The following is a 20489-nucleotide window of genomic DNA, read 5'->3' on the forward strand; positions in this document are numbered from 1 at the left end:
AGCGTACGTTAAGTGTTTCCAGATGTGAGGTGTTTTCAAACATAAAAGGCTGGACTTCAGCAATTCAAGCCAGAGAGCTACAGATCAGATTTGAGAAAACAACTCTCTCCAAGCAAACCTGGGTGCTTGTTGATGATGCTGTTCTTCGTACTAATTATTATTTTTTCTGTAATAGATTTTCTTATATACAAAGAACAGTATCAGCAAAAACTTATTTCATGCATCTACATGACATCACAGCTCAAGATTCTACAGCTTGCTAATTTAACAGAAAATTCCATATTGTACTGTATTAATACACAGAATAAAACATGTTAGCAAATTAAAGTATCTTTGTCCATGCTGTTTAATAAAAACTGTTAAAACACTGTAATAATAATTATACTTAATAATAATTATACTTAATAATAATAATACTTAATAATAATTATACTTAATAATATTTAGTAACAATAATACTTAATAATTCATAATAATAATAATCAGATTATTATTAAAATTATTATTATTATTATAATACAATGCAATAAATACGTGAATGTGACAATAAGAATAAGAAGTCACTTCACACTTTGACATTGTTTAAAAAAAATACACAACTAAACAACCAGCATTGTCAGGTCCTCGCCCTGTTTTGTCTGTTCTTGTGCCTGTTGTGTTGTTCCCACGTGACCCCTGCTTCTCTGTGTCCCCTGTCTCAGTAATTTTCCACCACAAGTCTCATTTGTAGCTCCGCCCCTACCCCAGGTGTTTCCAATTCTTGTGTGTTTCAAGTCACTATAAATATCCCTCCTCTGTCACTTGTCCCTGGTCGGTCTTTGCACTAACCTCTGTTGTTTTGTCTCTCTGTGTTTCTCCGCGTTTCATAGCCCTAGTCCTTGCTCTGTGTTTTTCTCTTGTTTATTTCTTGTTTGGTTTTTTCTAGTTTCTTGTTTAGCTCCGTGTTCCCTAGCTCCCTGTATATACCCTGCTTTGTGTTTATTTCTAGTTTAGCTCCTTGTATATATTCCCTGTTTGTTTATCGTTATTATTTTCTCTAGTTTGTTTATGTTCTCTAGTCCCCCTCGTTTATTTTGGTTTATTATCTTTGTTACGTGTTTACTTGTTTCTTTGTTTATCTTTGTTATTTATTTAATAAATTATTATTTGTTTTGCCCTTACCTGCACTTGCGTCCGTCTCCTCGTCTACCTGCCTGGGTCACCCACCGTAACAAGCATTATAGATAGATGCTTTATTTTATTTATCCCGATGGAATTTTAGGGAATTTATACACTTAAAGAATGGAAAAAACTGAGAAAAAACAGAATAGAAGAAACTAACATTTGGGTTGAGAAATATTTGGCATTATGAAGTAAAAATGAAGTATATCCTGTTAATTACTTATGATCTGAGCCAATAGTTTAAGGAATTTTAATAATAAAGAATATTTAAACATTTGTCATTTAAAAAAAAGTTTAGGCATTTTACAATGTTTGTAACTGTTGTAAGCATGGTTAATTGATGTACATTTATTATAAATGTTACCAGTATTTTAAATATTTTGTTAAACATATACAGATATGTCTAGCGACATGATTTATTGTTTAATTAAAGAAGCATTATGGAGAAAAATAAATTTCTTTAGCCACTGCCAGCATGTTTTATACTGGGCGAATAGTATAAATATGTAGATTTCAGAGGTTTGACTGTACTAAAACTAGTGTTGTTGGGTAATACAGTTTTGCGCTTGGACTTTATTAATGTATTCTGACTCAGGAGACATAACTCTTTAATAAAAGTAACATTATAAGAAAAAATATATTTCTTTCAGCCACTGAAAGCATGGTAAAATTTACTTTAGCACATAAGTGTCACATTTCTTTACCAATGTGAACCTAAATCACTGGGAATTGGAAGAACTAAGACGAACTTGGCTGAAGGTAAGTTTCTAACTTTAACTCGGAGCATACTAAACGTGGTCAGCTCCGTTTCTAGAACAGGTAATTGAATCAGGCAACACTAAGATTTACCGGAGATAGAACTAACATCGCAATAAAAGTCCCGCCCTTTTATACAAATATCATTTTTGTGTTATAATTATTATAATTATAAATACGGTTATTGTAGCTAACATTTTCACCATTCGACCAAAAAAATAAAATGAAATATAAACCATATTCCGACTAATGATCCATATATATTTATCCCCAATACTTCTGTTCTGTTCAAAGCATCTACCAAACCATTTAATTTACCACTTAAATACAAATTCAGACGCATTAAACAGCTAAACAATGTCTTCTTTATTATATCTGAACTGTTGTGTTAATCCTCCAGCCTGATGCTTCATTTACACTATCTAGCACTGAGTCTTGTGAAGCAGTTGTGTGTTAAATCCACCCTGTTCACTCTGTAACACAAGCACCCGTCCACCTGACCCTCTATTTCTGTAAACATATATTACTGTGACAAATCTGATTCAACATGCCATTATATTAATAAGGCACTCTGTGTATTGAATATTGGAGTAAAATAAATGATATTGGGCAGATACAGTCTGCTTCTGATAGATACAATAAACGAACCAATGATAAATATTTTAAACAGGACCATTTTAAAGTCGTATTGTAATTGTTAAGAAGAGCTAGCTGGTATTAAACCATGTAGAAGCCACTGTGGTGCATCTGATTAAAATGCTGGAGATGATGTACTCTGAAAACAGTATTTACTGCAGCAGAGGAGTTGTGGTATATACAGAATAGATGAATGCAATCCGACTGTGTGAGTGTGTGATTCTGAAACAACAGATATAAAAGGGATACTTGAACTACTTGAAACACATCACTGACTACAATTTACAACACTAACACCTAAACAAAGATACACACTTCTATGAGGTGTTATCTGGTAATAATAATAGGCAGATCAGAAACAGCTAGAAGCTATACAGAGCTATACAAAGAGCTGATCAGTTAGCATAGCATGTAACTCCTTGAAAGTACACCTACAACTAGGAAAGTAATAGTTATCTACACTTTATGAATAAACAGCAGTGTAGGTACTTACAGGTATCTGAATGCACACAAGAATTAAATGTCCTCGGTAATCCCACAAAACTTTACTAAGCTGCACACCGTCCACTATCTCCACTGTTCCTCTACAGAAGTCCTCTCTATCTGCGGTATGCAAGCCCCCAACTGAGGCCCCTCAGTCTCAGCATCGCTCTGATTGGCTAAACAAGCGGAAGCATGAGGGTTGCAGGCACTGTGGGTGGGACTCAGTGGAGGAGCTATTTAGCTCCTGAAGTCTTTGGGCCGACTCTTGGCTCTTTGTAACAGTAATTGTAAAATATAAATAAATAGAAATAATCTCAGGTGTGTTTGTGCTTCTAACAATGATATAAAACATTATGTTCTAAAGAACAGATTCTTCTATTAAATCTCTACAGGCCCTATTTACCATAATAAGAACAGAAACATTCACCAAGACTCACTGATTTGTACACTGTAGAGAAAAGAATATATGAATTATAAGAAACAGTGAAGGTGTGAGTAATGTTTTAAAAAAACAACTAAATTTAAGTTTAAGAACTGTGTAAATAAACGTTAAATCTGTTAGCTAGTAAACGCTAACAATTAAATAAACTGAGGTAAAATTTGAGGATAATTTACTCTTACTGAGGCAAATTAGCTTAAAACAGATAGTAATTTGTAGAATTGTTAGAATGGTGGCAATTAGTTCCTCCAAACCGTTTAAAAACCTTTCTAGGTCACAGAAAACAGAAAATAAATGCTCTTTCTCCTCAGAAACTTTGGGTACATTCAGTAGCTAGCTTAGCCAACACTAGGAAGCTAGCTAATTCAGCTTTTTCCTAACTTACCAAAAATCAGCCTTTAATTATACTAATTAAATCTGAATTAGTTTAATCTCATAAATTTACCCATAAATTATTTGTGCTTTTCTCAGTTTATTAAACAGTATAAGAGAAAGAGAGCTAATTCACTGCTAACTCTGTTAGCTGCTAACAGGCTAATGTTGACAGGAATCTGACAGGAGAGAATCTACTGCTGAATCAAAGCCTCATAAAGAGCAGGGGCCTCATTTATAAAGAGTGCGTACGCATAAAAAGAGGGCAGAAATGTGCGTGAGCAACATCTCACGCAAGAATTGTGATTTATAAAGAAATACTTGGTGTGAAAACGAGCGTACATTTAAGCAAGGTTTAAGGCATGCGTATGCCTTCAAAAGTGTGCGGAGAGAGCGGGAATTAGTGGCATCATGTGGTAAAGTAGGGAATTGTTAGTAAATGCGCAAGCTTTTCTTCCTTCCGCATATTAGTTACCACATAAATCAAAATTAACAAAGCAAGATTAAGCATTACTTTACTTTATTTTTTACTTTATTACATATTTTTTCTGCATGTATAGTTAAAATTATTTCTGTATCTTATTCTGTATTATATGTATATGTAGTGTTAATTTTCCACTAACTTGTATATTTCACTTTGTAGTTTATATCAGTTTTATTTGTATTATCTGTTTTATCTCACAGTTGTAAAATCTAAAGGCGCTATATATATATATATATATATATATATATATATATATATATATATATATATATATATGTATATATATTAGCCGGGGCTACATGAGGAATATGCGAGAGTGGCGTATCCCATACTGAGATACCGAATGAATGCTTGAAAGAGAATACAAATTACATTTAAGAAAAAAAATATGCAAGAAATAAAAAATAAATAAATACCGGCCGTAAAACACTGTTAAACTGCTTTGTTTGTACATTTAGCTAGGCTAGCTACCAATAATAAAAGTCAGTAAAACGGCAAATGCTACATTTATACATTTAGCTAGGCTAGCTACCAATAATAATGTTCAGTAAATCAGCAAACTGCATATTTGAACATTTAGCTAGCTAGCAAACAATAATAATAGTCATTAAAACAGCAAATGCTACATTTGTACATTTATCTAGGCTAGCTAACAATAACAATAGACAGTAAAACAGGAAATGCTTTGTTTATACATTTGGTCAGTAAAATAGCAAATGCTGTATCGTGGCACGAGATCTCACGAGATTAAGATGAGACGATATTTCTCGTCAAGCTTAAACCTCTCATAGTTTAGTGTGGACTTTTTAAGATACAACACTGGCAACTGGCAACACAGTAGCAGCGAGTTTGGTGGTTGAGCAGTGAGCAGAAGAGGAAAATTCGGGGAATTTGCATAGAACAGAGGTCACGGGCGGACCGTGGTCCGGGTCCGGACCCAAACCTATTGAGAAGGATTTAATTGTATACACGCTTTGCGGCGCAGTAAATCACAGACCAATCACGTGTGATGTAATATCACCAACCACTCTCTTCAGTCAATCAGATCTGTGCAGACGTGGAAAAAATAAATAAATAAACACACCGCTCCTCACGCTGGATCGAACCCGTGTTGTCAGGGTCGCGGTCCCGCTGCTCCGGCTGTTGAATTGGGACATGGCCGTGAAAAAAACGCCTTTATAAGGAGATAGTGAGCCTGGGCGAGAATGGGCGAAAAAACGAGAACGGACGAAAACTAAAGTCACGCCGAGTGCGACAGAGAGACAGGCGAGGAATTTTGTATAACTGGATCATTCTGAATTCTAATTAAATACTCCTGGCATAGAAGATGCTTCTGCTACTTTTAACAGAGTGACAGACGGTAACAGAGTGACCAACAAGACTGTACTGTGCTTAAAACATGTTCTGTCTCTGTTTGCACTTCAAGCATAGTCTTAATATGACTGGTTATGCATAGTTACATTACAAGAGATTTAGGAGAAAAAAACACAAACCATAGTCTTAATATAACTGGATATGACAATCTCAGGCCTATAGGTTTCATGTCAAACATGTGTTGAGAAAACACAATGAGACTGGAGATCTGCAATATAAAAGCCGTTTATTAAAACACACATGGGTAAATATAGAGGTGAAGTAATACAAAGATAATAGTTTGTACTGGATAAAAACAATTAAGAAACTACATTATTTGGATATTCTTAGTAACTTTGGAGATTAAAAAAACCATAAGCAACATTTAATATTCAATAAGGAAAAGATAAGAGAGTATAAAACTTGAGTAATACAACACAACCAAATATCCCTCTATATCCCTCTATAGTAACAGATTTTTAATTGGACTGAACCATAGACAAACAAGAACACCAGCAGAGGGAGTGAATGAGCCTGTAACCTTACTGCGCAACAGTAACTAACCTAAAAACTGAGCTCTGTCTCACAAAGAATGTCCTGGAATATTCAAACTTACAAGACATAAAAACATAACATGGAATTCTATACACATCATCCCTGGATAAGAATAGTTTTGCTGAACCTGTAAAATCCATTGTTAAATACAGTTCATATTTGTTTCTGGTGGAATTTATGATTTGCGCTTTTAATTGCCATGGGACAAATTTGGGAAATTTTTCTCTCCTGTGTGAATGTGCTGGTGTTTTTTGAGAGTACTCTGTTGATTAAAACTCTTCCCACAGTCTGAGCAGTAATACGATTTCTCTCCTGTGTGAATGCGCTGGTGATTTTTGAGATTACTCTGTATAGTAAAACTCTTCCCACAGTCTGAGCAGTGATATGGTTTCTCTCCTGTGTGAATGCGCTGGTGTATTTTGAGAGCACTCTGTTCAGTAAAACTCTTCCCACAGTCTGAGCAGTGATACGGTTTCTCTCCTGTGTGAATGCGCTGGTGATTTTTGAGATTACTCTGTATAGTAAAACTCTTCCCACAGTCTGAGCAGTGATACGGTTTCTCTCCTGTGTGAATGCGCTGGTGTATTTTGAGAGCACTCTGTTCAGTAAAACTCTTCCCACAGTCTGAGCAGTGATGCAGTTTCTCTCCTGTGTGAATGCGCTGATGCCGTTTGACAGTCTCCAGTCGATTAAAGCTCTTCCCACAGTCTGAACAGTAATAAGGTTTCTCTCCTGTGTGAATGCGCTGATGTATTTTAAGTTTACTCTGTGTAATAAAACTCTTCCTACAGTCTGAGCAGTGATATGGTTTCTCTCCTGTGTGAATGCGCTGGTGTTTTTTGAGATGACTCTGTTGATTAAAACTCCTCCCACAGTCTGAGCAGTGATACGGTTTCTCTCCTGTGTGAATGCGCTGGTGACTTTTGAGATTACTCTGATGATTAAAACTCTTCCCACAGTCTGAGCAGTGATACGGTTTCTCTCCTGTGTGAATGCGCTGATGCAGTTTTAGAGTCTCCAGTCTATTAAAACTCTTCCCACAGTCTGAGCAGTGATATGGTTTCTCTCCTGTGTGAATGCGCTGGTGTTTTTTCAGATTACTCTGTTTAGTAAAACTCTTGACAGAGTGCTGATGTTTCTCCATGTCGGGACTTGGCTTCATTTGTCTTTTAAATGTAGCAAACAATTTCTGCGTGTTCTGGAGATACTTCAGGAAGGCTTCTGCTTCACCTCTTTCAGCAGTTTAACTTTGCTCTTAGTTAAATATCCTGGTTGTTGGTGATGAATTTCAGGAAAATATTTTAATTTCTGGAAAACACAAAGAAAAATGCCATTGAATATTAAAATAAAAGCAGGTCAATTAACTAAAGAGATTCTAAGTCATTCTAAGTGAGTGATGTTACCCTTTAATCTGAAGCTTTGAGGCGTGTGCCGAAAAAACGACACACATTGGTTCGAATCACATTGCCGATGCTTGATTTGTTCTTCATCACGACAGATGATGTCCAAAGCTTTTTCCTTTAAACCAATTTATAAAAGTTTCCACACATTAACCAAATACATTAATCCAAATCAATGCTTCACAAACCTGATTTTTTTTTTTAACAACTCCTGATAACAGTTCATTATTTTCCACCACACTGGCTTCAGGCTAACAGTGATATGCGCTCCTGAGTTCAAGATGTGTTTTTTGGAAATGTTGATCCGATGCAGTTGTCTTGTTGGTGCAGGGAATTGTAGTTCAAAATAAAATCACAGCAAAATAATGACCTTTTTACTGTTACAACACATCAACCAACCTCCAACAGGAGTGTAAAACATAAGAGTCTCTTTTGTTTACTAAAGGTTAACACAATCATAACAATTTGTAAGAATTCATATTATTTGATGTAGTTCTTTTTCAATTATTTTTGTAGTCTTTTTAACCTCTTACACAAATGTTTAATTGTGTATTTTTGTCAAGTTGCTCAAAGTGTGATTCTTCTTCTTCTTATTATTATCAAATTCATGTTTTTGTTATTATTATTATTATCATCATTATTAAAGTATCAGCAAAAGAGCAGCTGGAGACTGTATTCCACAGTAATGGTTTAACTGGGATTTCTTAAAAACAGCGGAGCTAAAGATGTTGTAATTTGCTAATATTTGTGTTTGTTATTACAGTGAAATAGCAAGTTTTCTGTTAAATCAGTAAGCTAATAAATGTTACTTGTGAAATTCCTCTTCTTGCCTGAACTTTTCCTCACTATAATCACTAAATCTTTCATTCTTACATTTAATATTTTAATATTTTAAGTGGACTTTTATTTTGATGGGAGAGTCACATGACTTACCAGCAACTGTTGTGGTGGAACCGGAATAAGTAAAGGAAAATTAACTAAACTAAACTAAATTAGTGTAACTAAGAAATGTGTAGAGACTGATCACACAAACTTAAAAAGGAATTTCCACAGAACTGATTTATCTCAGGTGTGTATTAGTGATGTGGGGGAGGGCTATGTATGATCTGTAAAGCCCCCCCCATCCCCAGCTCCGCGACCCCCTACTGCAGACTGCTGAGCAGAGCTAGGAGAAGATCCAGTGCTGGTGGTGTAAATGCTGCACATGCTGAAGGTGGTGTGAGTGTAGGAGTGAATGTAGAACAGCGTGATGGAGGGAGGGAGAGAGAGAGAGAGAGAGAGAGAGAGAGAGAGAGAGAGAGAGAGAGAGAGAGAGAGAAACTTCTCCGTACCTTCTGAGGTTCAGCTGATCCCGCTCTTCCTCCTCTCCAGCTACAGACCCCGGAAGCTCAGCCTCATCCGGGTTATGTAGAGCCCCGCCCCCTCCCCCGCTATATCACATTATACCCCATCACCGCTAGAGGGAGCCCGCGAGGGAGTCCTCAATGCATGGAGCTGAATGGAGCTAAACAGCTAAAACTCTCATTTAAAACACTGTATAACTACTTCTCTGGAGTTTTTCTTTAATTTTTACAAAGTAGAACAAAGTATTTCACTAAAATAGGACAGAAAACGTACCTCTATATTTCCATTTTCTAAAACTAATGTTTTGTATTAAGTAGATTTACTAGCATTACTGCTACTGATGCTGGAGTTACACACAGAGCTCATTTAAATGGATTAAAACTGCAGTTTATAAGCTTTAATAATTATCTCTGCGGTGATGCAACTTGTCTCATTTCTTTTATTGTTGAGATTGTGTAAATATGAATGAGAGTTTGTTTAAATGTTTTCTTCTTGTTGGTACTTACATAGATGAAAATAGTAATTTACTAAAATAAATAGGAAAACATATTTAAATATAACTGGAACTTACTTGGGTTGTGGGGGCTGCTGCTAAATGGTTGTTAGAATTGGGTTAACTGAACTTACATTAAACTCTAAAATTAAAGCAGCAATTGCAGTTCTGGACAGTATGCAGATCTCATTAGTCTTGATAATGAAAAGGTAGGACATTTTTCATGTTCTTTCTGTTTACAACTCACTCTGAGGAATTCTGAGCACTTCAGAGCACTGACTGGTGTGTCACGGGAACGTGTAGGGTACTACAATCAAAAGTGTTGCAGTACTGAATACTACATACTGGGCGGTGTGTAGTATGCAGTACATACTAGTGCAGTATGCAGTATAGTAGTATGCCATTTCGAATACAGCCTAGGACTGAGATAAAGTGAGCTATGGCTAGCTGCTCACTTTCTCTTATTATGGCTAGACACTGAAAGCAGGTTTTACCTCTTTGAAAACTTGAATGATCTTAATTTGTACATCCGAGTATCAATTAAAGACATTGAAGGTATTTTTTCTGAAAGAGAACCGCGTTTAGGTGTTGGCTAGCGTTCATGTTTGGTAATTATAACTAGAAAGCTAGCTAGCAGCCACAAAGTGAGCCTCTGAGATTATCAACGAATAAACGTATAATAATAAAAAACGTATCACCATAAATACATGATATACAAATAAACATATTCCATATTATCATACATCACATAAAACATTACTTATTACCATACAATATGAAAAGTGACTTTATAATATCGTAATTTATCACCACCATATCCACCACATCTTACCTCAGAAAGAGCTGAATAACTTTCCAGTTGCACAAGCTTCACTTTATTCTGTTCAATGAATCAGTAGGAGTCGAATCACAAGAATAACTAAACCTAACTGTTTTTAAAACTTCACATTTTACAATTTTATATCATAATAAATGTATGGTCAACATTTTCTAAATAAGACTAACCGAGTCTCCTAAATCTGAGTGACTTATAACTTTTGTACATTGTACATTGAGGTTGTTCTGAAGTGATGAATCAACCGAAGCTTCCTGAAGTTGACAGCAGATTGATTCATTTCCAGCAATAACTTTTTTTTAATATACAAAAAAAGAACAAAATAAAACAATAAATATAATGCACAAAAATGTGTTTTTATTTTAACAATTTAATTATATAAGTATTTCATTGTTGTACATAGATATGAACATCTGTGTGTGTAGTATGATGTGAGGTAGTGCAATTGGCTTAATAAATAAACACTTTTCCAAGGCAAAAACACAAGTGAACAACAGAATGAAAAATATGGAACAAAAAAAGTTCAGATAGCAGAATAGTTTGTTGTTAAGGGTGAACTGAAATGGACTTAGGGTGTAGTGAATCATGATAACAAATACAAACATTTGTTGAATAGCCCACCTCTGTTCTCCCCAGCATTCTGAAATACAGCGCTGTTAGCTAATGCTTCCAATAGACCACAATGCTAGTGATAGGGGCATAGCTTAACCCATGCAAAAAAATCACTATTTTTACACCATTAACAACAAACTCAAAGTAGCTCCACACTTCACTGGTAGAATTCCAAGGATGATGATATTTAAAGCAAGGCAGTGAGAACTTTAAAAGTACACAGATAGTTTATTAAAACACTGTTTATACACACAGTTCCTACAGATAGTTTGTTAAAACACTGTTTATACACACAGTTCCTACAGATAGTTTATTAAAAACACTGTTTATACACACAGTTCCTACAGATAGTTTATTAAAAACACTGTTTATACACACAGTTCCTACAGATAGTTTATTAAAAACACTGTTTATACACACAGTTCCTACTGATAGTTTATTAAAAACACTGTTTATACACACAGTTCCTACAGATAGTTTATTAAAAACACTGTTTATACACACAGTTCCTACAGATAGTTTATTAAAAACACTGTTTATACACACAGTGCCTACAGATTAGTTTATTAAAGCACTCTTATACACACAGTTCCTTGTCGTAGTTAAGCCAGGAAAGGTCTGAAAATTAATGTTGGGGAAATGCATAACTTTCCAGTTGTTGCTGAAAATATCTCTATAATATTTATGCATTTTTAAGCATTTCTTGTCAGTTGACTTATTGTGGCTTGACTAGCTGAAGGTTTTGTGTATATAAACTATCTGTGTATATAAACGCACTGTATTTCGGAATGTTGGGGGAGATCGGAGGTGGGCTATTCAACAAAAGTTTATACTCGTTATTGACTACAAATCAAGTCCATGTATATAACTTCTCCCCTAAACTGAAAAGGAGAAAACAGGGGATGGAAAAACAAACAGATTATGGGTCAGATTAGAACTGGATTAGTGTGTGAAAGACATTTTTAAGGCCTTATGCCTCTGTAAAAGCTGGGCTGCCAATAGAACAAATAACTCCTCCCTCATAGGAAATGTTTACGATGATTGGAAGGTGCTTAATTAGCTGATCAGTACATTGTATGGAACGATGAGCTCCTCCATATCTTCTGTCAAAAGGAGAGTGGTGTTGCTTCCCACAGAGACTCCAACCACCGCAATCCCACTTCTGTTTTTTTCTCAGGTTTCTGCAAGTAAAAATATTTTTTCCAGTTTTCACCATTAAAAATATAGTAAAGCTGCAAGAGCCAAAGAGAGTAAAGCACAGAGAGTGCACACTAGCATTGCATAGAAAGCCACAGATAGTAAAGCAGCAAGAGTGCACATTAGCAGTGCAGAGAAAGCCACAGATAGTAAAGTAGAGAGAGTGCACAGTAGCAACGCAGAGAAAGCCACAGATAGTAAGATCTGTGCCGTTCAGACACTTCTCTGCTTAGCTCTGCTATCTCTGCTATCTTTCATACTTTTCTTTATTTTCAGATATTTTCGAGCTACAGTGTCTGAGCTCATTATTTAGATTAGCACTAGCACTACCATATTTTGTTTCTTATTTTATTTTTTTTCTAGTTTCTTTTGGACATTTTATAGTAGAGCCATAGGCACAGGAATCAGAAAAGTTTCTGTAGAGTACTTAAGAAGAAATCTGCAAGATGCCTCCTTGTGTGGGTTCAGAGCACCAGTGCTGCCAGAACTGCTACAATCTTCTACAAAGAATGACTGTTTTGGAAACAAATTTTCGGTCCTTGTTATCAGAGTTTAAGGACTGGCATCTCTGCGCTGTTCGAGGACCAACGGAGTGTGGGAGTGCTGCCAGCGGACAACGGGCAGGGATTTTAACGGAGCAGCGAGCAGTGGAGACGAACAGAACTGGACCAGCAGATCATGTGGACATTCCTAATGTGAGTACAGCTGAAAGATATGGGCAAAACCAGCAATGGGTTCGCATTGGAGCTAAACCCAAACGCGAGAGATCAGAGCACAGAGCCAGAGGAAATCAGTTCCAGTCACTTAGTTTGCAAAATAGATTTGAGCCACTGCAAGACCTTAATGACTTTCCTAATACCAGCCAGTATGATACAGAAAGAACCAGAAGATTCAGCCATTCAAAACACCCCAGGAGAGCCACAGGGCTCCAGGCTGTGGCCACAGCAGACACCCTTGTTTTGGGGGATGACTCTGTTCATGGCATGAACAATAATCAGAAACTCATTGTTCGATGTGAGCCAAACATCACCGTTTCTGAACTGAATGAGAAGCTTCCAACACTACTGGCTGAATACAGAACAGTGAAACGGATCATTGTTCATGTTGGAAAGAACGATACAAGGAAAGAGGAGTCTGAGGTGTTAAAAAGGGACTTTAATGATCTTTTTACCACACTGCGCAAGTTCAACATTCAGACATTCATTAGTGGTCCTCTACCTGCAAGAGGCTGCAATATGTTCTCTAGGCTGCTGGCTTTAAACATATGGCTTCAGAAAACCTGCAGGTCAAACCGACTGAACTTCATTGACAATTTCAATCTGTTTTTTGGGAAGAGAGTTTTTCAGGAGAGATGGACTGCACACCAACAAGAGGGGAGTCAAATTCCTGTCAGAGAACTTCATTTTTTCTCTGTGCAACTTCTCTGTTCCCACTGGTGAAGACACAGCTTTAACACCCAAGGACACTGTCTGCACTACAGAGACACAACATCCTCCCCCCACAGAGACTGCGGAGTTATCGGACGGGAGCCATGTTCTGCTGTATCAGCTGCCGGAAACACCGCAACTGCATGAACACTCCACACCATCCTCCATCTCCACCTCATCATCATCATCCTCCATCTCCACCCCATCATCACCCCACCTGAACTTCCCAGCAACCATGGAGAAGCTGGTATCTGCAGGGACAAGACTGACGCTTTCTCTGTCAGCGAGTCCTCAGGTACAGCAAAAAATCAGAACAACTTCTCCTCCACAGTCACCTACTGCCTCACGGACCCAGCAACCCCCATTCTCACCACCATTACACTCCCCAATCAAGGAGTTAGAAAAGGGGACCAAAATGAAGCCCAGTGAACATGAACATGAGGAAGTATTAAACAACCGCCCCCCCCACAACACAAAAAGAAGAGACATGCAGAAATGCAGAATGCAGAAAGGCTGAGCGCAGATGGCGTAAAACCAAGCTTCACATTCACAAAGAAAATTTTAAAGATAGATTGCATGATTACAATAAAATAATGTGCACATCTAGATAAACCTACTTCTCCAGCATTGTTAACAATAATATTAACAATAGCAAAGTTCTTTTCACTGTGGTTGACAGACTAACTAACTCACCTACATACATGACCCCTGAGCTAGTTTCAACTGAGAGATGTAATGAGTTTGCTAAATTTTTTAATACTAAAATCCACAATATCAGAGAAGCCATCAGTACATCTCTATCCACCAACGAGCCCATGTGCTCTCCAAAACCATGCAAAAGCATCATAGTCATCATGTCCCCGTTTAGCACTATTAATGAAGAAGTTTTAATTGATACAGTGAGTCACCTCAAATCATCCACTTGCAGTCTTGATACATTACCAACCAAGTTTTTAAAGAATGTTTTTACTCAATATCAGCAGACATTCTTCAAATAGTAAGTACCTCACTCATGTCAGGTGTTTTCCCAAATGCATTAAAAACAGCCGTTGTGAAGCCTCTCTTAAAAAAGAAAAATTTAGATACAAACTTATTGAACAATTACAGACCAATCTCTAATCTACCATTCATTGGAAAAATAATTGAAAAAATTGTCTTCAAGCAAGTTATGCATTTCCTGTCCATAAATAACTGTCTAGACCAATTTCAGTCAGGTTTCCGGCCCAATCATAGTACTGAGACTGCGCTTATTAAGGTTATCAATGACATTCGCTTAAACACAGACTCAGGAAAAATGTCTATTCTACTACTGCTTGATCTCAGTGCTGCTTTTGACACCATTGACCACAACATTCTCATAGATAGACTTGAGAACCGGGTTGGAATTTCTGGAACTGTCCTAAAATGGTTCAGTTCATATCTTCAAGGAAGGAAATACTTTGTGGAAATGGAAAATAATGTTTCTGAGACTGTGCCAGTGACCTGTGGTGTACCCCAGGGTTCAATTCTTGGGCCACTCTTATTTAATTTATATATGATTACTCTGGGTGAAATCATGCGTGACTATGGGATATCTTACCACAGCTATGCAGATGACACTCAGATCTACATGGCCCTCTGCCCAAACAATTTCGGTCCCATTGACTCACTGTGTAAATGCCTTGAGCAGATAAATAAATGGATGGAACAGAACTTTCTGCAGTTAAATAAAGATAAAACAGAGATTATTTTATTTGGGAATAGTAATGAGAGGCACAGAATATCTGCCTATCTGGATTCAAAAAGCCTGAAATCTAAAGAACTAGTGCGTAATCTTGGAGTACAAATGAACTCAGATCTCACTTTTAACAGTCACGTCAAAGCCGTCACCAAATCAGCATTTTATCACCTCAAGAACATCAATAAGATCAGAGATTTTCTGTCTAAATCAGACCTGGAGAAACTCATCCACGCCTTTATTTATAGTAGGATTGATTACTGTAATGGACTCCTAACTGGACTCCCAAAAAAGACCATCAAACAGCTTCAGCTGATTCAGAATTCAGCAGCCAGAGTTTTGACTAGAAGTAAAAGAAGGGAGCACATCACCCCCATCCTTAAATCCCTGCACTGGATACCAGTATGTTACAGAATAGACTTTAAGGTACTGTTACTGGTCTATAAATGTGTTAATGGTGCAGGACCAGCATATTTATCTGATGTGCTCCAGCAGTATGAGCCGAGCAGAACTCTCAGATCATCAGGAACTGCTCAGTTAGAGCCGCCTAAAGTAAAAACTAAACACGGAGAGGCAGCGTTTAGCTACTACGCTGCTCTTAAATGGAACCAGTTAACAGAGAGCATTAGAAGAGCTCCAACACTAAACATGTTTAAATCTAGACTGAAAACCTACATGTTTGATCAGGCTTTCAGCTCAGCTTAAAACACTGCAGCTCCACACACTTTTATTCTGTAACGGCACTTTTATATTATGTTTTATTCATGCTTTATTCTTATTAATTCCTTGTTGTTCTTTTACATGTTTTTAATTTAATTCTCTTTTTCTGTTTTAATCATGTTTTAATCAATCATGCTTTATTCTTATTTTAGTTTTTATTTCCATTTTTACTGTTAATCTTTTACATGTTTTTTTTATTTGATTTCTCTGTGTATTTTCTAATTTGTAAAGCACTTTGAATGACCGTTGTGTATGAAAGGTGCTATATAAAGGCTATATGTTTGCCTTAAAACATCCCCCAGAGCAGTACAGCACGAGGGGTCTTGAACCAAAGTCCATGAGCCGTTCTCATGCTGAACTACCTTATCAGGCAATGAGACCGAAGTCAGCACTTTTTTTTTTTCTTAAACATGTCTTCCTCATCAAACAGAGGAACGGCCAAGATGAAACCCTTTATATTAGGAGTATGTATCAGTGAACGGAAGGGAACAGGTACAGTTACTTCCATTGTTGACACAGTCGGCAGTCGCTTTTGAATCAGCAATGCCTGGGAGCATCCCCAGAGTCTGTAAAATATTAGACAACAAAACAAAAAGTAAAAATATACATAAGGTTAGCGTCCGTGTTTACCTAGGCCGTGGTGAGGTGGCAAGAGGGGTGTCAGCACTTTTGTAAATCTTAAGCTGATCTACATGGTAGAGGTGGGCGATACCGGGAATTTTGGTATCGATCCGATACCAAGTAAACGCAGGGCCAGTATTGCCAATATCGATACTGATAGCGATACTTTTTAATATTTAAGCTTTATAGATCCAAATGATCCAAAAACCTAGGATATAATTTCACCAAACATTGTAAGTGATAACAAAATACTTTAGTATCACAATCAACATTTTTTGTTTAGAAACAATGGAACAGTAACAAAACAAAGTTTAAATATAAAGTAAAAATATATAAAAAAATAAAATAAAAATTCTCCCCTCACTAGACATCTTTTCTAGTTCTTTGTTTCTTTTTTTTTAATAGAATTGTCATTTGGAAAAACAATAAAAAATAAGGAATTGTCTTCCTTTCAGTGCAATTCAAATGCAAGTTTTTCTTAAATAAACAGAGTGTAAAAAAATATCACTCAACACAAATCTCCTGAGGTAGAGGCGTGTCGACTCGAGGAGAGCGCTGGGTGGGCGGGGCCAGGCTGAGCCTACCTGCTGGCGGTTTGGCTGGCTTTGCTGAGCCATGTGACGCATGTGCAACAACAAGAGACCAGAGAGTAGACTGTGGTGAATCCTCGTGCGCAGCAGTCAGTGCGTGCAGCAGAGAAAAAAGCTTGAATATCAATATTTTTCGCGAGTATTACTCAATACCAATACCAGCGTTGGTATCGATATTATCGATATTTGGATCGATCCGCCCACCTCTACTACATGGAACTTCTCATGTAAAGGCACACTCCAGAAAGCATTACTCACATCAAGTGTTGATAAGATAAGGCTGTCAGGGGTCAGAGAGGTCAGGATATCGGGGATTGTTGCAACAGCAGGTGCAGCAGCTTCAGTTTTAGCATTCAGGGCTCTGTAATCTATTGTCAGGCGCTATGCAGGGGCCTTACCAGGTTCAGCGTGTTTTTTAACAGGCCAAATCGGATTATTACACGAAGATGTACATGCTTTCAGCACCCCCTGCTTCAGTAAAGACTCAATAGTGTTTTTTTTGGTACGGATGTGCCTCAATAGGATACCAGGTCTACCAGCATGATGTTGTCCAGAACTTTCCCACAATCAAGTTTATTCTTATCAAAAACCTGTCTATGCTTCTGGAGTAAATTATGCACATCAATATCCTCGTGGACTAACAGAGTGTCCAGGTCAAAATCCTCTGGACCTTTTATTGCAAACACACAGTGAGCATCTGAAAGTGCAATCTGGTGGTGATCCACATTAGGGAAATCACCTTTCCACAGGAGATTGTTTGCATAATCCACCAGATTACCTCGTTTGCTCATCAAAACTGACCCCAAAAGGGAACCTTCCGAATTAACACAACACCATACTGATTCTACAAACACGTCAGACCCAATAACCATCTCTAAAGGAGGTGTCTGAATTGCTTGCGTATGAACAGCATCGTCAGTACCAAACCCATGAACATTTATGAAGTTATTACTCTACACTGGAGCACAACTGAATAAGCTGATTGACACTCCAGTGTCAATGAGCCATGAAGCCTCAATTTCACACGCTAAAACATCAACAATAGGTCTCCCACAATTATCTCTCCAAATTTCGGCAATAGGTGTCATTGCTGCCGCGTGTGACCCCTTGGCTAGTCACTTAGATTTGGAAGTAGCTTTTTTGTGAGTTTCTGGTGCTGAGGTGCTCGGTACTTCCACAGCCGCAACCCGTTGAGCAGAAGCTGATTGCTGTTGCCAAATCAATGTGTGATAAAACAGCTTCACGAACAGCAGGAAGACACTGAGACAACAGCAATTTTCTGAATGGCTCCGAATCACACCAAGCGTGCGGCTCACACTGGGAGAGATACATAAACAGCCTTTGGGCAAAACGTTCAGGGAATTCTCTATCAGTTTGAACAATTTGCGCAATATCAGAATAAGAGAGGTCTGCATTAACTCCCATTACAGAATAGAATGCACAGCATTGTTCACGTTCATCTGCTCTGTTCTGTTCAATCAGTTTGCGGCATCAAATTCGTTAACACAGTATCTGATCAAATAGCATGCTTCAGCATCTGCAAACTGCTCACTAGCAATTTTGTGCAAATGTGCGAGGGTCATGTTTATCAGGATCAAATTTTCCCCAAAGCGTTCCTAAAGGAATCAGCTGTTTTCCTGCTGATCACGGGCACAGAGAGGGGTAGTAAGTGGTGTTCAGAGTCCTCAGTGTCCACATCGAAGTTATGGACACTAGGACTCCTTGATCTAATGGTCCCCGGGGCTCTATAGTAAGTGTACTGACTATCAGCCTGTTTATCCGAGCCTGTACTCTTAGGTTCAGCCATGCAGTTCTCTCCTGAGTTAAAAGATACCTTATGATGTGATTTGTGGTGCTCGGACGGACCAGGTACCTCACTTGGTTCCGGCAGAGCATCACCACCCTCATCATTCTCCCCAGCAGGGGTGAGAAATGACACCCTGACTCTTTTTTTAGTTTCCCGTTTTTGTTTCTCTAGCTCACAAGCTGGGTCTAATTTTTGTGGTGGATTAAGGATTTGTTTTTGCTCCTCATACAAAGCTTTGTAAGCAATGCCACGCTCCCTCACCTGTGTTGCTAAGGTGTTAATTCTAGCTTCATCTGCAGCATGCTTCTGCACAGATTTGTTAAGCTGTTTGGCTATGTTAGTTTTCTCAAAAGCCAAGTCCGTAATAATTGCCTCCCGCATTTGAACGTCTCGCTCTAGCTTGTCTACCAAGTCCTCAAGCTCGTCAACACGGCTGAGTTCTTTCGTAGCGCGAGACAGGTGCAAATTTGTGACGCAGTATAGTTTGTACACCACGTACAGATTCGTGGCAAGCTTATGGACATGGTTTTTGAACTTGTGGTTTGACAAAGTTGATTCTACATCACTCAGTAAATCCTCCGCTTCTGCTGAATCCTGAACAATACTCTCCTCAACCCTGTGTTTAGTGATCTGCTTAGCCACATACTGGCACAAGGAGAAATCTTCCTTTTTCCCCATCTCAGTATGTTTAGTAAGAAATGGTCACACACAGCAGCAAAACCACGCAGCAGGAAAAACAAAACCAGCAGAATTATAGTACTGACGATCTCAATTGCCACTGAAACATAGCTAGCAAAACCCTTGCTGTTAATATCGCTAGAACCAGCAACACTGTATTGCCCATCTTGCCACTTCACAAAACCAAAATAAGGAAAACCTCCCACACATAGCAAGACCTTCACCATTTTAAACCCATCACCAGAATAATACAATTACCCAATGTAATGCATGACAATTTGGAATACTTCCAAATTGTAATTGTCTAAGTTCTTTTAGTTTGAGATATGAAATTTTCAACTTTAGCAATATAAAATGTAGTAATTGAAGCCGCAAAATACACCCTTCATCCTGACAACTCTGACAACAAAAACAACCTTATATTCACAACATCATGAGGTGGATTGCAGATGTGCCGACTCTTATTACATCCATGCTTGCCCCGCACAGCTTCCGCTGAACCCTCTTGGGCTGCGTGATGCACCTTGCGATGTCGTCTGTTCTGGTTGTCAACTAGGTCCTCCAGTCGTGCTTTGATGAAAGTTTCCAGATCTCAAAAATCCTGGGCTGCGCTCGCCATTGAAAGATTATTGATCTGCTGTTCGAATTCTAATGTATCTGGCATGATACGTCATAAAGAAGAAAAGGCGATCCAGTCCAAAATTGTAGTTCTGTCAGATTTTATTCAAAGAATCTTCAGAGCAAAACAGTTTTTTTTTGATACATCAACAATTAGTAAAAAAGATGATTAAAAATTAATTGAAATTAAA

General features: G+C 37.7%; 4 protein-coding genes across 6 annotated transcripts in view; 2 read left to right on the forward strand and 2 right to left on the reverse strand.

The window, feature by feature from the left end:
- Positions 1-20489, reverse strand: part of LOC111196471 (zinc finger protein 239-like) — a 294610-nt gene that overhangs the window by 159076 nt on the left and 115045 nt on the right. The window contains exons 1-2 of one of the 2 annotated variants that reach the window (XM_049477882.1): positions 8971-9050; positions 7470-7547 (exon numbers count right to left, since the gene is read on the reverse strand). The gene's annotated coding sequence lies outside the window, so the exon portion shown is untranslated. Of the gene's footprint in view, positions 1-7469; positions 7548-8970; positions 9051-20489 lie in introns of those variants that run through there. The other variant, XM_049477883.1, reaches the window with a different exon arrangement.
- Positions 1-20489, forward strand: part of LOC125801109 (zinc finger protein 501-like) — a 286089-nt gene that overhangs the window by 121779 nt on the left and 143821 nt on the right. The gene's annotated exons all lie outside the window — the stretch shown is intronic.
- The window catches only part of LOC111196864 (zinc finger protein 239-like), a 156427-nt gene that overhangs the window by 42922 nt on the left and 93016 nt on the right, over positions 1-20489 (reverse strand). The window lies entirely within an intron of this gene.
- Positions 1-20489, forward strand: part of LOC125801144 (zinc finger protein 585B-like) — a 252436-nt gene that overhangs the window by 27716 nt on the left and 204231 nt on the right. The window lies entirely within an intron of this gene.

Source organism: Astyanax mexicanus, chromosome 4 (assembly GCF_023375975.1).
Source record: "Astyanax mexicanus isolate ESR-SI-001 chromosome 4, AstMex3_surface, whole genome shotgun sequence".
Classification (NCBI taxonomy): Eukaryota; Metazoa; Chordata; class Actinopteri; order Characiformes; family Acestrorhamphidae; genus Astyanax; species Astyanax mexicanus.